The sequence below is a fragment of the Dasypus novemcinctus genome, chromosome 8, assembly GCF_030445035.2.
Source record: "Dasypus novemcinctus isolate mDasNov1 chromosome 8, mDasNov1.1.hap2, whole genome shotgun sequence".
Classification (NCBI taxonomy): domain Eukaryota; kingdom Metazoa; phylum Chordata; class Mammalia; order Cingulata; family Dasypodidae; genus Dasypus; species Dasypus novemcinctus.
The window spans coordinates 113,256,972-113,272,600 of NC_080680.1; the positions used below are offsets into that span (position 1 = coordinate 113,256,972).

At 43.7% G+C, this 15,629-nt stretch overlaps 1 long non-coding RNA gene across 1 annotated transcript; it reads right to left on the bottom strand.

Annotated features, from left to right (window-relative positions):
• Positions 1 to 5,196: 5,196 nt before the first annotated feature.
• Positions 5,197 to 14,632, bottom strand: LOC105744486 (uncharacterized). Its single transcript, XR_002793827.3, has 4 exons — positions 14,557 to 14,632; positions 12,988 to 13,145; positions 12,617 to 12,675; positions 5,197 to 9,501 (listed from the first exon to the last, which is right to left on the bottom strand). It is a non-coding gene; the product is annotated as an uncharacterized lncRNA (long non-coding RNA).
• Positions 14,633 to 15,629: the final 997 nt, after the last annotated feature.

Below are 15,629 nucleotides of genomic sequence, written 5' to 3' on the forward strand. Positions count from 1 at the left end.
TTTGCTTATAATCCACCCAAAATATTCTCTTCCTTCTTCTCTGCTTCCTTACAACCTACCCCTCCAGAGAGATCAAAGGCCCTCTTGCATGCTGCTGGAGGTTTTAAACCAATATAACCTTTATAGTAATTTGGCCAGAATAACAAGATTGTAAACACACCATGGAATAAGCCATTTCAATGCTTATACAAAGTCTACGTGCAAGGATGTTTATTGCTGCACTGTTTGTGTTTTAAAAAGGAAAAAAGAGACTAAGCACAACCTAAGTGTTTCCTTGACTAGGGGTCAGTAGCTTTAAATTACAAAGCTTCAATACAAAGCAACAATCCATAACCCTTAAAAGGAAGGGGGCTGCTAGGGGAAGATGTCTGAGATACATTGTCAAATATTAAGGAACATGCAGGAGGTCATTATTAATGTGCCCCATTTCAGTAAATAACTCAAAGGAATACTTACAAACATATTCTTGAATGTCTACAGAAAATATCTACAAGCATGTGCAAGAAAGTGTTGCCCTTGGGGAGAACTTGATTAGTGCAATTAAAAGAGTTACTTATCATCCTTCAGACTGCATTCTTAAAACTCTATGTGTGCACTTCTTCATTTAGGAAAAATAGTTTATTAAGAAATTCTTCATCAGTGAATCTTGGTGAAGGCATTGTTCTGGTTTGAGTCTTTTGTGAACCCCCAAAAATTATGTTCTTAAAATTATTACTTGTGCATTCCTGCACAAGTAAGCCTACCACATGGGGGGTCTTTTGATTAGATTCAGTTAAGGGTTCTTTTGATTAGATCACTTTTGAATAGATCTCTTCAGTTAAAAGCCTTTGATTAGATAATGGAACCCAGGGTGGATCCTAATCCTTCTACTGGAGTCTTACATAAACTGAGGAGTGAAAGCAGAGGGAGATACACAGAAAGAGAGAGAATTGTATTTACCCTGCCATTTGAGAGAGGACTCCAGGATTGCCTACAGCCAAGAAAGACGGAGAAACCTCGAGAGACAGAAGGAGAGGCCAGAGGCTGGCATCAACAGAGCAGTCCAAAGCTGAAGAGATGAGGTCTGGGGAGCCCATAGCTGAGTTCAGGTAGAAAGTGAGCCTGGAGAAGGAGGCAGAGACCGACATCATTTTGCTTTGTTATATGAAAGGAGTCCCGGATTGCCAGCAGCCAACCTTTGGTGAGACAGTATCTGTGATCATGCCTTGATTTGGACATTTTCACAGTCTTGGAACTGTAAGACTTTACCCTAATAAATTCCCATTATAAAAGTCAACCCATTTCTGGTATTTTTGATTGACAGCCTGTGGCAAATTAAGACAGGCATTCATGAATTCATTGTGTGATTCTTGCAACTTTTCCTTGGTTTGAAGTTTTTTCAAAATTAAACTTTAAAACAAAGCTTCTAGGGGAAAAAAAAGGAAGTTCTGATACAAATGACAACGTGGATGAAGCCAGACACAAAAGGACAATACTGTTTGATCTCGCTGATACAAAATAATTAGAATAAGCAAATTCACAGATTTAGAGACTAGAATATTATTTTCCAGAGGCCAGGGTGAGAGAGAGAATGGGGAATTAGTGCTTAAATTTACAGAGTTTGTATTTGGGGTGATGGAAAAGTTTTGGTAATGGACAGTGGTCATAGTAGCACAAGTTGTGAACATAACTAATATCACTGAATTACACACATGAATATGATTAAAAGGGGGAAATTTTAGGTGCTATTTATATTATTAAAATATTTTCCTTTAAAAAAACTAGACTGTACAACAGAAACCCTCATGTAAACCATGGACTACAAATAATAGAACAATTATTAAAATGTTCTTTCATCAATTTTAACAAATGTATCATACTAATGCAAGGTGTTAATAATAGGGTGATATATAGGAAATCCATATTTTATACAAAATTTTTCTATAAACCTACAACATATGTAATAAAGAGGGGTCAACACAATTTTTTTATGGAACTGGTTAAAAGACTTAAACAGGCACTTCACAGAAAAGAAGATATCCAAATGGTTAATTATCACAGAAAAAAAATGCTCAAAATGATTAGTCATCAGGAAAATGTGAAATAAAACCCAAATGAAGTATTACTGATTTCCCATTAGAATGGCTGAAAATGAAAAGACTGATCATACAAAACTGATGGCAAGAATATGGGGTAGCTAGATTTCTCACATCCCTGGTAGGAATGTAGAGTGGTACAACTACTTAGAAAATTCTTTTCAGTAGCTATAAAAAAGCTGAACATTCCAACTTTACCTTTATGATCCCTACCTGATCCATGCAAACTTTCCTTTCCATGCTCCCTGTGATCTATGCCACGTGTTTATGACCCTTTAAAATCTGCACTAAGTTGTCAAACAGCTTTAGTTCTATTTAACTGGCATTGGCTGAGCAGCTACTCTAAGCCAAAGCACTTGGGAAGCTTATGACTGGGAATAAGGAGATGACCTATGTTATAGGTCCTATTTCATTTGCCTGGAAGGAGCTCATACACTAGGAGAAGGTAGAGACAGGCATACATTGTAGAAGACAGATACCACTTTAGTCTAACCTTCTCTTCCCATGCTTAGATCCTTGCTTCACACTTCTTTCAAGTTCTCACAGCATCTGAAACCACAATGACCCAACGTAGGACCTAAGAAAGAAGAAACCTGCTGGACTGATCCAATTAATGTATGTTTAGAGGCAGTAAGAAAGATTTGGGCTGGGTAAAAGGAGTAGATTTTGGTCAGTGGTCACTTCAATAAGAAGGCTTTAGAATATATAAAACCTAGCCCTATGCTGGCCAGTTTGTTTTTCAAACATATCAATTTTGTTAATACTTACTAATAAAGCATACAATTTATCCAAAATGTACAATCACATATTTGATATAATCTCATGGTTCTGCATTCATCACTTCAATCATTATTAAGGCATTTCCATTATTTCAATAATAATAAACAAAAAACGGACAAACAACAAACAAGAAAATTCCTCACCTCTTTGTTTTCTCCTGCTGTACATAGATGTTATTTCTGGCTGTTCTTGTACAATTATTTATTTGTTTATTAAGAAGTTTTAATGAGATATGTTCACATACCATAGGATCTATCCAAAGTGTATAATCGATGGCTTTTAGTATAATCACAATGTTGTACATTCATCATCTCAAAATTTTGGAACAATTACATTACTCCACAAAGACTCCACCCCCCTTAGCATTGCTTCCTCAGCTCTACAAAACCACTAATCTAATTTTAAACCCATTAGCTCAAGCCATTCTCAACACAATCCTGTGAGGTAAGCATTATAATCACCATTTGGCAGATGAAAAAAATTGAGGTTAGGCAGATTATGTTATTTGCCAAGGCTATACAGTCAGAAACTGACAGTCCTGGGAGCCAAATACCTCAACTCTTACTTTAAATTTTGGTTCTTTCCACTACATCGCATGCTCAGAAGCGGCCCAAGACAACACCAGAAAGGTGCAAATCTAAACTTCTCTTTGACTTCCATCCCTTGCACACGCTTTCCTTTAGCTGAAATATTTACACAGCCACCATCTTTCCTTTCTCCTCCCAAATGACCTTCTCATGGCCAACTCCTCCTCCTCCTTTAAATCTCTGCTTTAATTTTAGTCTTTCCAGATCTTTCCTGACACCCTACACAAGTTCAGATGCCACAGCTGTGAGCAACCAAAATCCCCTGTCCTTCAGACCTTTTACAATCCATGCTGTCATCAAGAGTTTAAAGCAGTCTCTGCCTAGACTGTGAGATGCTCTCTTCTTGCTCATTGATGAATTCCCAGTGCCTTGCACATGGTAGGATTTGTTATATAGTGATGAATGGTTGGATGGATGGATGGATGGATGGATGGATGGATGGATGGATGGATGGATGGATGATGAAAAGTGAAAGCTGTCTAACAAATAGCAGTAACCTAAGATCAAAAAGAAAAATTACATGGTCAGAGGAATCAAAACAGTTTTTCATCCTGTTCTGAGACCTGTTTCCTGGGATGTCTTCTCCCCTTTCTGTAACTCAGTTTCCCCAGTTACAAAATAGCGGCATTGTACTAGCTCGCTTCTATCAGCCTGCCTGACACCGTCTTGCTCTCCTGCTATCTTAAGTCTTGACTAGGCCCACATTTGACCTGCTCTAGGAAATCAGCCCTGCCTAAATCCAGCTGTGAAAGATCAGCCCCTATGGGCTTCAAATTATTTTGTGGAAATTTCTGTGGCTGCAAGGTGATGCAAGGTGAAGAAAGTGAAACTCAAGGATGACAACCGCATGACCTCTAACATTTGTCTGGAAAGCTTTCTTACAATAGTCAGTGGTTTAGAACTATTTCAAGTTAGTGCTGCCCTCTCTGCTACAGCAACTATTGTCCAGTTGCTTTTGGAAACCCCAGATTTTGGATAGGGTTGCAGTTTTTGGAAAAAGTTCTCTGGGAAAAATGAGTAAAATTAAACTATTAAAAATCCCGTTTAAAAATCTGCCTCATAAATAATTACGGATACTAGAGGCCCTCTGGCCTCTCCCTGTACAGCATCACTGACAGGTAGTCATACAAGTCATGCTTGCATGTCACTAATTGTGGGGCTCTCACTACCTGTGAGGTCACACATTCCATATTTGCTAGTTCTAATTGGAAGAAAGTTGTTTATTATGTTGACCTCAAATCTGCCATGCTGCAACATTGTTTTCTATTGGACTGGATCTCTCTTCTTGATACACTGAGAAAAAGTCTAATCCTATTCCAAATGACAACCATTAAAATTATTGCAGGATGGGAAAAATTAATAGAAGTGGCTATATAAAAACTCTACACTTCAGTAAGCAAAAACAACCAACCAAAACAAACAAACAAACAATCATAAACAAGTGACATACTGGAGGGGAAAAAAATGTGTAACATATATGAGGTAAAGTATTAATACACTCAAAGAACTCAAAAAAGTTTTATTCAAAAGAAAAATGGACAAAGGATGTGAACTGGCAATTCATAACTTCAGAAATGCAATGATACTAAACATATTGAAAGATAGAAAGCTACCAAAATAATCTAAGAAATAGAGATGAAAACATGTTGCAAGTTGGCTCAACCTGTCTGGAGAATGGTTTAATAATATCAAAATTTTCACTATGCAAATATTCTGACACAGCAGTTTTATCTAGGAATAATTTACTTGAGGAATAATTCTTTAATAATTTACTTCCAGGGATAAGAAGATAATTAGCCAAATGCACAGTGATATATGTCAAGGATATTGATTGAAATGTTTTTTTGAAACAGCAAAAATATTTAACAACTACATTCCCATAAAAAGGAAATTTGTTACATGTTAGGGATAAAACCCTACAATAGAATCTAAACAGAAAAATACAAATTTAAGTATGATGTTAAATAAGCAATTAATATGATAATCTAGTTGACTCAGAACTATGTCCATTATACAGTATTGAGAAAGAAAAAAATTAGCATTATAACTTTTACATAAAATTATATGTAATTATAAGTGCATGTATGCATTTGCAAAGAATTATCTAGAAGTATGTTCATCAAGATATTAGTGGTAGTCCTCTACAGTAATAAGATTCAGGATGATTTTTACATTCTTCTTTACACAGTTTGGTCATGTTCGTCCTTTTTGTGTCTACTATGTATGATTTATCATTTAAAAAATAACACAGACCTGGGTGTAGCTCAGTGGTTTGAGCTCCTGCTTCCCATGTACGAGGTCCTGGGTTCAAGCCCCAGTACCTCCAAAAAAAAAAAAAGGAATTTTTATTATAAAAAGACAAACATTGAAAGATACTTTTAATGTCTAAATCTTCTTTGTCAGGCTAAGCTTTCATACTCAAAGTTTCTCCAAATAAAATGACCAGGAGATTCTTCAGAATCTCCCCCAGGTTATCCATACCTCCTTAAAGGACAGTAGCCAAGTGGGGCACAGTGATGTGGAAATGGTCTCATCAGCCCAGAGCAGAACGTGACATTCACCGCCAGAGATCAGGCAGCTCACGGTGTGATTAGCTTTGGTGGCACCAGCCCTCACTAGTGGTCCACATTGAGCTCCCAGGTCTGTTTCACACATGGGTGTTAAGTCACTGGGTCCCACCACATACTAGTGCAATGGCTTATCAGGCCCAGGAACAGGATTTGACATCTATCTCTATTGACATTTCATCTGTCCAGATTGGACTCATCTTGTCATCTCTATAGGGCCTGACTCATCCAAAAAGCACTTTCACTGACACCCCCAGACCATCAGGAATCCTAAAATGGCCATCTTCTCCCAAGGTTATCCCAGTTCCTCCCTGAAGGACAAATTTTAATGGATTCTCCTAGCTGCTTGCTCTATGTTCTGGGAAAAGAAATGATCTACTTTGCAAGTCAAAAGTGTGTATTTTTTCTAATCCATTATTGGTAGGAGTATAAATTGGTGCAGAGCTCCTGGGAGGCAACTGGAGGATTTTTATCAAAACAATAAATGTGGATAATCTTTGACACCAAAATTAAATTCCTCTATATATTTCTTGGTGTACCATCTTGTATAATTTTACTGCCTAAAATTGAATTCACAGCACTGTTCATGATGGTGAAGAATTGCAAGTAAACTATTAAAACATGAGCAAGCAGGTAATCAATGTATGATATTCGTCACACAATTAAATACAAAGTAGCAATTGAAAATGATGACGTAGTCCCATAATTATTGCCCTGGTCATGAACAGCACACTATGTGGAAAAAAGAGTATCATTGGTTCAATTTATTTTTAAGAAAGAAATATGCTGTAAAAGAAGAGCATTCTTATATTTATACAATTAACCACAATCTTCATCCACCACCAGTCATGGATGATGAGCTGTGGGTAACAGGGCAAACATGAAAACGCTTCCTCCTTAATGATAACAAATATATAATACTAATATAGGGTGATAGTAATTGGGTGGGTTGGGGAAAATACACCAAGATATGGGTTATAGTTAGTAGTAATATTTTGACAATGCTCTTTCATAGTTTATAACAAGTGTTTCACAATAATACAAAGTGTTGGCAGTAGAGAGATATGTGGGAGCTTTGTATGATGATATGCATGTTTGTTTTGTAAATTCACAAATTTTACTATACACTCATTGTTTATGTATGCTTACGTATAAATGATATGTCAATAAAATTTTATTTTAAAAAAAGAAAGAAATATGTTTTAAAAAAAGATATTTGGAAGGACATGTTTCAAAGTCGTAAGAGGTTACTTCTGAATGGTGAAATTACAGGTGATTTCACTCTTGTTATGCTTTTCCATGATGCATCATTTTTTTTGATAACCAGAAAATCATTATCTGGAGATTCTTAAAATACATGCTTCTCTATTTCTATTCCAATGAATTTTTGTACTTGACACCACATTTACTGTTATGTCCATGAGTCGGCAATTTTTTTTAAAGGGCCAGATAGCAAATATTTTAGGCTTTGCAGGCCAGACAGTATCTGTCACATTTACTTTTATCTCTGCAGTTGCAGCATGAAAGTAACAATAGACAATACATAAACCAGTGAGTATGACTATGGTCAATTTCAACTTTATTTATAAAAACAGATGGCAGGCAGATTTGGCCCACCGGCAAATCAAGAGTACATTATCTTTTTCCTGGGGCGTGGATATCGCTCAGTGGTTGAACACCTACTTCCCATGCATGAGATCCTGGGTTCAATTCCTGGTACCTCCTCAAAAAAAGTCTTTTTCCTACTTGATATTTGCAATCTGTTTCTTATACTTTGTATCAGTTAGTTCTTGCTGCGTAGCAAATCATCCCAAAACTTAAAAGCCTAAAGCAGCAGCCTTTTATTTGCTCATGATTCTAAGGGTCAAAAATTTGGGCTGGAATCAGCTGGGATAGCTTGTCTCTGTACCATGCAATATGAGCAGGGTCCACTCATTTGTGTGAGGTCAGCTTGTGATCAATAACCTCACAAACATCTGGCTGGCTGTCAGAAGGGATGAGGGAAGCAACTGGGCCATGTGTCTCTCATCATCTACCAGGTTGCCTGGGTTCATTCATATGGAGATGGTAACAGTTTAACCACGAGTAGCAGGACAAGCCAGCCCAATCTCAAGCACTTTTCAAGTCTCTGCCTCCATCACCTTTGCTAGTAGCTTACTGACCAAACTAGTCACACTGCCAAGCTCTGATTCCAGGGCAGGAAAAATAGACTCCACTCACATTGCCCAGGAATTACACATTACAAACAGGGTAGGGAATAATCTATAGCCATTTTTGCAATCTGTCAAATTCCTTCAGCAATCTCACTTCTGGTCCTTGCTCCTTCCAGGAGCTCTTCCAGGCTTCTCTGCTCTCAGTGAAATGCTCTCCTATACAGAGACCTCCTCTCCCTTTCCTTGAACAAGGCCACCCTTATATTTTTGGGACAAGAAGCACTGATTTCAATGCATCGCTTCCAGATGTGGGGCCATAATTCCTCTTCAGTTCTCACCTAGAGTCAATTATTACTCATCCTGGAAAAGTGAGATGAGCAGTTATTTATAAATCTGCTCAAAATATTTCTCCATTATCTGATTTCCCTCTTCAAAAACCTGTATTTAACCATTAGCCTGCTTTACTTCCCAATTGTTGATTTTTCCCTGCTCTCCATGTGTTCATTTTCAGGCCTTTGAAAAATGAAGATTATAAAACCGGGACAGTTCCCATGGTGACATATTGGTTTCTTTGATCCTTGTTACTCTCACATGGCAAAGTGAACCACCCAGACAGCTGAGGCTCATTATAATCCTTTCTGTGAAAAGAGATCATGCCTTCTTCATTCACCCTCCTTCCCAGCAGCATGTACAACATTGCTGGCAAGCTTTAAAAGAAAAAGGAAAATCTTGCTCAACCACTTTTATCGAGGTGTAGCGAAAAGAGCACTGGATATGGAGTCAGAAGAACCCAGGTTCCAATCTAGCCTCCAACGCCATCAGTGTGACCTGGAACAAGGATTCACTTCTCTCATGTGAAAGCACACTGCATAATATTGGGAACAGGGTGTTCACTCCTGCCGGCCAAGGCTGTGTGCAAAGCACTATGGGAAGGGGCCATGAGGGGTTCAGAGGTCACTAAGACCCAATTTGCTGTCAGGGAGCTCACAATACAGCTACACGAGGAAGTCCACAATCTTCCATTTTCAGTACTCAATAAAAGAATGATGTAGGAGGGAAAGAAACTCTTAAATAGTTGTCAACTTCTGAGATTAACAAGGAGAAAACGCAAAATAATAATATGACCTCTGGACTCATCCACACCATCGTCATCTCCAGTCCCCACCAAGACCTGAGTTGTTTCCTAAGGAAGAATCACTCCAATGCCAATCTCTGCCAGTGTGGCCTCCAGCATCTCATCCTCGATAGGTGGTAACTCAGGAAGAGTTTGGAAAGCTGGGCTCTTCCAAGGAGCAGAGAGCACTGGATAATGAGGCTGTGGAGTCACAGGTGACAACGGCTTTGGCAGAAAAGGGGTAAGTATGGAGAGCAAAGAAATAAAGGTGAATTAATGTGGGCTTATATTGCTCGGTTGTTGATTTTCCTTCTTAAAAAATGGCAAGAGAAAATTAAAAGAGTATCTTTAAACTGGAGTTGATGGCAGACCTACCTCATTAGTGTGGTCATTAGCAAAATAATTCAAACTCCCTGAACCTTAGAATGTTCATCTACAAAATGAGGATAATCATTCTTATAATTTCTGATAACATAGTCAAGAACACTCTGGAGATTGGGAGGGGTGGGAAGAAGCTGATCTGGTCTCTACATAATTTGGTCTTTGGTTACCCCAAAGTGGAGGGGAGGGAATCAAGGAAGAAAGAAAAGTACATGCAGGTGCTCAACCACTGATCTGAGAGAAAGAGAGAATTTTGCACCTATGCGTGCCAGGATCTTTTCTGTGCATTAACGCCAATCCTCAGCTCTATTTACCTTCAGCTGACAGAAGAGAAAGCTGAGGCTCAGAGAAGTCAGTCAACTGGACCAAGATCACACAGCTACTAAGTGCCAGGTGTTCCTGACTCTGAAACTAATGCTCTTTTAAGACCCTATCCCGGGAAGCGGACTTGGCCCAGTGCTTAGGGCATCCGTCTACCACATGGGAGGTCCACGGTTCAAACCCCAGGCCTCCTTGACCTGTGTGGAGCTGGCCCATGCGCAATACTGATGTGTGCAAGGAGTGCCATGCCACTCAGGGGTGTCCCCTGCATAGGGGAGCCCCACGCGCAAGGAGTGTGCCCCATAAGGACAGCCGCACAGCGCGAAAGAAAGCGCAGCCTGCCCAGGAATGGCGCCACACACACGGAGAGCTGACGCAACAAGATGACGCAACAAAAAGAAACACAGATTCCCCTGCTGCCGACAACAATAGAAGCAGACAAAGAAGATGCAGCAAATAGACACATAGAGCAGACAACCAGGGCAGGGGGATGGAGGGAAAGGGGAGAGAAATAAATAAATAAATAAATCTTAAAAAAAAAATAAAAAAGACCCTGTCCCAACAGCACTGACCATAGCCACAGACAGTTTATGATCAGGAACATTTTCCTTGTAGCGACACCAGGACCGGCACTTGGCTGGAGGTCCCCATAGAAGGGGATCTGACCTGGCTAGTGGAAGCTTCTAGCAGGCACCCTGGGGAGTCATGTTCAGGCCGGCTTCACGCACAGTCTGCACCGATGGGCAGGAAAAGGGTGTAGCTCGGGCTCTAATGAAGTTTGCAGATGCTGGAGACATATTGTAAACACCAGTGGGTGTGGGTGTCCAGGAGGCCGCCCCTGTGACTCCAAGCGGGTAGAAATATGGGCAAGAGGTAACAAAAGGAAACGTGGCCACTGGGAACACAGAACAGCCCAGACACCTTCTGAACAAGAGGCCAGGGCCCATGGAGGCAGGAGTGGCTGGAGGCACAACTTGGAGAAGAGCTGGGGCAGAAACCAAAGGCTCCGAACTGCAGCCTTCACCCACCAGCCAGGGTTTGCCACGTACCTTCCAGTGCACGACCCCTAGCGAGGGTCTAAGACTTGGGTCTCTGCTCACCAAAGAACTGGCATCTTCACATCAATTGATTTGAATCCTGACACTCCGCTTACTAGCTGTGACTGAGCAAATCACTAACAAGTTTTCTCATCTGCAATATGGGTATAATAATCAGTACATTCCACGCAGAACCGTGTGAGGAGTCAAAGGCATAATGTATGTTAAAAAAAAACGGAACAAAAAAACAACACTTGGCACGGAGCTTCACCCAAGCTAAGCCCTTAATAAGGGAGCTGCTAATGTTATTATCACGAGGCTTCTCTTACGTGCCCGGGCACCAGGCTGAACGTTGTCCTGGTACTGGCAGGAAACAGATGACACACTCAGGGATATTTAAAATAAATTTTATTAAAGGGACTATTTGCCGAAGTCTGGGTAGGATTAAGGGGAATAACAATGGATTTTGAGACACCCAAGGACTAACCATATGGGGATCTAATACCCAAAACTCCACCGCACCCCAGGTCTGAAGGATAAGGAGGGCTAACAGTGTGAGCAGTCCTGAGCTGCCCAATAGAGTGTTCTAGAAAATTGAGCACCACCTGACAGAAGATGGAACGTGGAGAGAAAAGTGCAGCCACTGGCTAAAACCAAGCCAACGTGTGCTGGGGACAAGAGGAGCCTCTCTCCTCCCACCTGCCCCCAACCTTCCAGAACACTCTGACCTCAAGGGAAAGACGGTGACAGGGTGGAGAAGGTGGGGCATGGATTTGGGCATGTGTTGGGGAAGCAAACAGAGCAACCAGCCCACACTCTGAAACCCATGTATTAGTCTCATTAACCCTGTGAAGTTGGTGTCATTTTCTCCCTTTTTCAGATGATGAAATTTGGCTCAGAGACATGCAGCAAATCACTCAAATGCCCAGATAAAAAAAGGGTGGTACTTCCATCAGAACCTAAATCCAACTTATGCTGCCTCATTGCATTCTCCTAACTGCCCACAGATGAGAGAATAGATTCGGCCGGCCAGTGGTGTCTGTAGGAATTTGGTGGGATGGGTTTCCACATGAAACAAAAAGGTGGCATAGCATTTAAATTAGGGAGCAAACGTAGAGAAATAAGAAGAGCAAGAATAAGCAAGCAAAATAAGGAAAGCATGGGAAACGGACTTTGGCCCAGTGGTTAGGGCGTCCGTCTACCATATGGGAGGTCCGCGGTTCAAACCCCGGGCCTCCTTGACCTGTGTGGAGCTGGCCCACGTGCAGTGCTGATGCGCGCAAGGAGTGCCCTGCCACGCAAGGGTGTCCCCCGCGTGGGGAAGCCCCCACGCGCAAGGAGTGCGCCCCATAAGGAGAGCCGCCCAGCGTGAAAGAAAGTGCAGCCTGCCCAGGAATGGCGCCGCCCACACTTCCCATGCCGCTGACGACAACAGAAGCGGACAAAGAAACAAGACGCAGCAAATAGACACCGAGAACAGACAACCAGGGGAGGGGGGGAAATTAAATAAATAAATAAATCTTAAAAAAAAAAAAAATAATAAGGAAAGCAGGGCCCCAGGTGCTGATTTGGGTGAGGACAAGCCTTGCACCATTACTAACCTCATTCGTTCCTTTGACAGACGTCTCGTTGAGTGGCCTCGGTGCTCCCAGTCCTGGAACTGGGAGACAGAGATAAGAGCTAGTAGGCATGACTTTTACTTACGTAACACTCTAAGTGCCAGGAACTGTCTCAGACCCTTTATATGTATTTACGTATTTTAATAATGGATTTAATTCACTTAATCATCACGAAATCATTTAACCAGACGTGGGTGCTGTCCTTGGAAAACTCACAGTCTAGCATGAGAGACTGATTTACAGGTGATTTCAGCAGTGTGCTAGGTGCTGAGTCAGGGCTGCCTACGAGATGTTGTTTAGGGGCGGAGAGAGAAGAGCTGGCGACCCAGTGGTGGGCTGGACACGGCTCTTACCTGCTCCCCGGAGGCCGCTGCGCTGCGTGTAGCGATTCTCTTCCTCAGTGCCCAGTGCCTTCCTGCTGCTAACTTGAAAGAGGCCAAGACGGGAGGCTGGCTGTTGACGGCGACGGTGTTTGGAGGGGCCGCGGACCAGCACAGCATTGCCTGGGGGCCTCCCAGAGGAGGGAGTGTCCGAGGTGGATTCATGTATAAGGAGACAGAAAGGTGCCCTAGCGCCCCCTCCCCTCCCCCGCACCCTCACCACAGCCTTCTTGAGCTGCTCAGGACCCCCCTCCCACTCCTGCACGGGGCCCAGCGCCTGCTGCACGGCCTTGGGCCGTCCTTGTCATTGCTAAGCCCTGCTTTCCTACACTGTAAAGTGGGAGACTTAAGCCCCACCGCCTCCGTGGAGTTGTGGGAAAGAAACGGGCTTATCCCAGGGCCGCCAGGAGCGGTGAGCACCGAGCAAGGCATGCAGAGGAGCCCTGGACGTCAGAGCTGGGAGGATGCTCAGAAACCACGGAGAGCAGTCTTCTCGACTGACACGTGAGCAAAGCTTGCAGCTTGCCCGAGCGGCTTGGCTCAACCGCCGAAAGCGGCCAGGAGACGCGATCCGCGAGCGGCCCGGCTGATCTCCCCAGGGCGCTGGCCACGGCCGCCGCAGGCATCACCGTGCCAGACCTCCCAGGAACGAAGTTCTGGAATCCGAGCAGAAACAACTGTCCCTCACTTCCTAGGCAGTGCGCCCGGGGGAGGAGGGGCGCCCCTTGAGGGAAGGCAGAGACCCAGCAGGGTGGGACCTCTGGAGTACACCTCCTGTGGTGGCACCCGTCATTCAGTCTCCTCCCCCGCAGCCCCCAGGCCCCCAGCCCCCAGCCCGGCTGCAGGGAGGCAGGAAGGAAAGCAGAGCCATGCAAAACGGCGAGGGCCGACCTAGAGGGGAAGCGCTGAACCCCAAGTGGCTCCTGGAGACCCCGCGCGTGCTCAGGTGAAATGAGGCATCTCAGCCACAGGGTAGCACCGAGGTGAGTGTCTCCCAAAGGTCAAGTCTTGGGGAGCAGCCCATAGAGGAGGAGCTCGGAGAGCAGGTGGGCTCCTATCGGTATCCACAGACAGATACCAAGGGGCTAAAGAGCTGGAGGTCCCCAACGATGTCCTGGAGGAAAGGGACGCAGGGACAGGGGTGCGAGCTGAGGTCCTGACCATTCTTCTCGTAAGGGCTCTGAGTAAGGGTTCGGTTATGGTTTTCATGATTTTTCATTATGCAAGGATACATGAATATCTCCTCAATGCAAACAGATCAAGCATCAGGGACAACACTGGCACCTCCCTTGGGGTCTGCCCAGCCCTTTCCTCTCCCCCAGGCTCATTTGGGTGAGCAGCCTTCCAAGCTTTGTCTACGATGTGGCTTTGTATACGTGTGGTTTCACATCAAAGGGATTAACCACACACACTTCCCTGCATCTTACAATTTTCACCCACAATCTCTGCGCACACACGCGTAGCTCTACCGCCTGCTTCCTACACTGCTGCCTCAAGCTCCCAGCCCAGAAGAGTGATGGCAGTTCTACCCATTCCTCCTACCTAAGACGTTCTCAGTAGATTGCTTTCAGTTTTTCATTTTCAAACAATCTTCTGATGACCATCCTTTCACAGCCTGCTACAAGAAAGCAAATAAAACTGAGATTATATATTAGGAAAAATTACTCTTGTCAGGGGTGAGAGGCATCTCTTGGTAAAATGTGCACTCCCTTCCCAATGCTTAAGCCCTAACCTAAAACCAGTCTTTTGACAACGATCTTGAAAGACTATTGTTAGAAACTCTGCGTGAACCACAGATGGGACCGAAAAAGCTTAATCAGTCATTTCCTTCTCCACTCGGGAGGCTGTATGTGTGGTGTCGCCTTAGTCATCTTTTGGGTGAGTTCTACATCTTTATGTGTGCTCTTTCTCTCGTCCGTCCTCATGAATCAATCCCTGCAGCCTCTTAATCAAAGCCAGCTTTTCAAACGAAACTGAAGCCTGGGTGTTTGACTAACTAAATATTGGTTTTCCCCCAGCACTGACAGACAGAGAGGGTGGTGGGATGCGACCTGGATAATCGTCCTGCTTTCCTCGGCACCCTCAGGAAACCACATGCCTCTGCGGCAGTTACTGAGAAAGCCCGAGGCGGGCAGCTGGGTTCAGAGGCAGGGGCAGCTGCGAGGTTTTCCTTCGCTCTCTGGATTTCAGCTCTAGGTCCCTGGGATCTCCAGGAAGTAGGTCAGCCTTCCTTAAGGTCAGTGTGAAGTTGCCGGGAGAGGAAGGCAGCTGGCCCCACGCTGCCTCTCCCCCCGGGGAGAATTCTCTTCCCCCCGGGGCCGGCCAACCTGCAGCCGTTTTGGAGAACAGAGGGTGCCAGCTCCTGCCGCTCAACTCCCCAGCAATCTTCCATCCTAGTCTCAAGAGGCTGGTGTGGCCTCAAGAGCAACAAACCCGGGTGCCTTGCCCCAGACAGAGTCCTTCCACTGCCCGCAGAGCTCCAGCAGTAGGTCTCCAAGGGTGGTCCAAGTTCACCTGGGAACTTGCTAGGAGGGCAGCTTCTCAGATGCCACCCCAGACCTACGGCTTGTCTGGAGGAAGGAGCAGCGCCGTGCGTGAACGAACGCTCCAGGGGA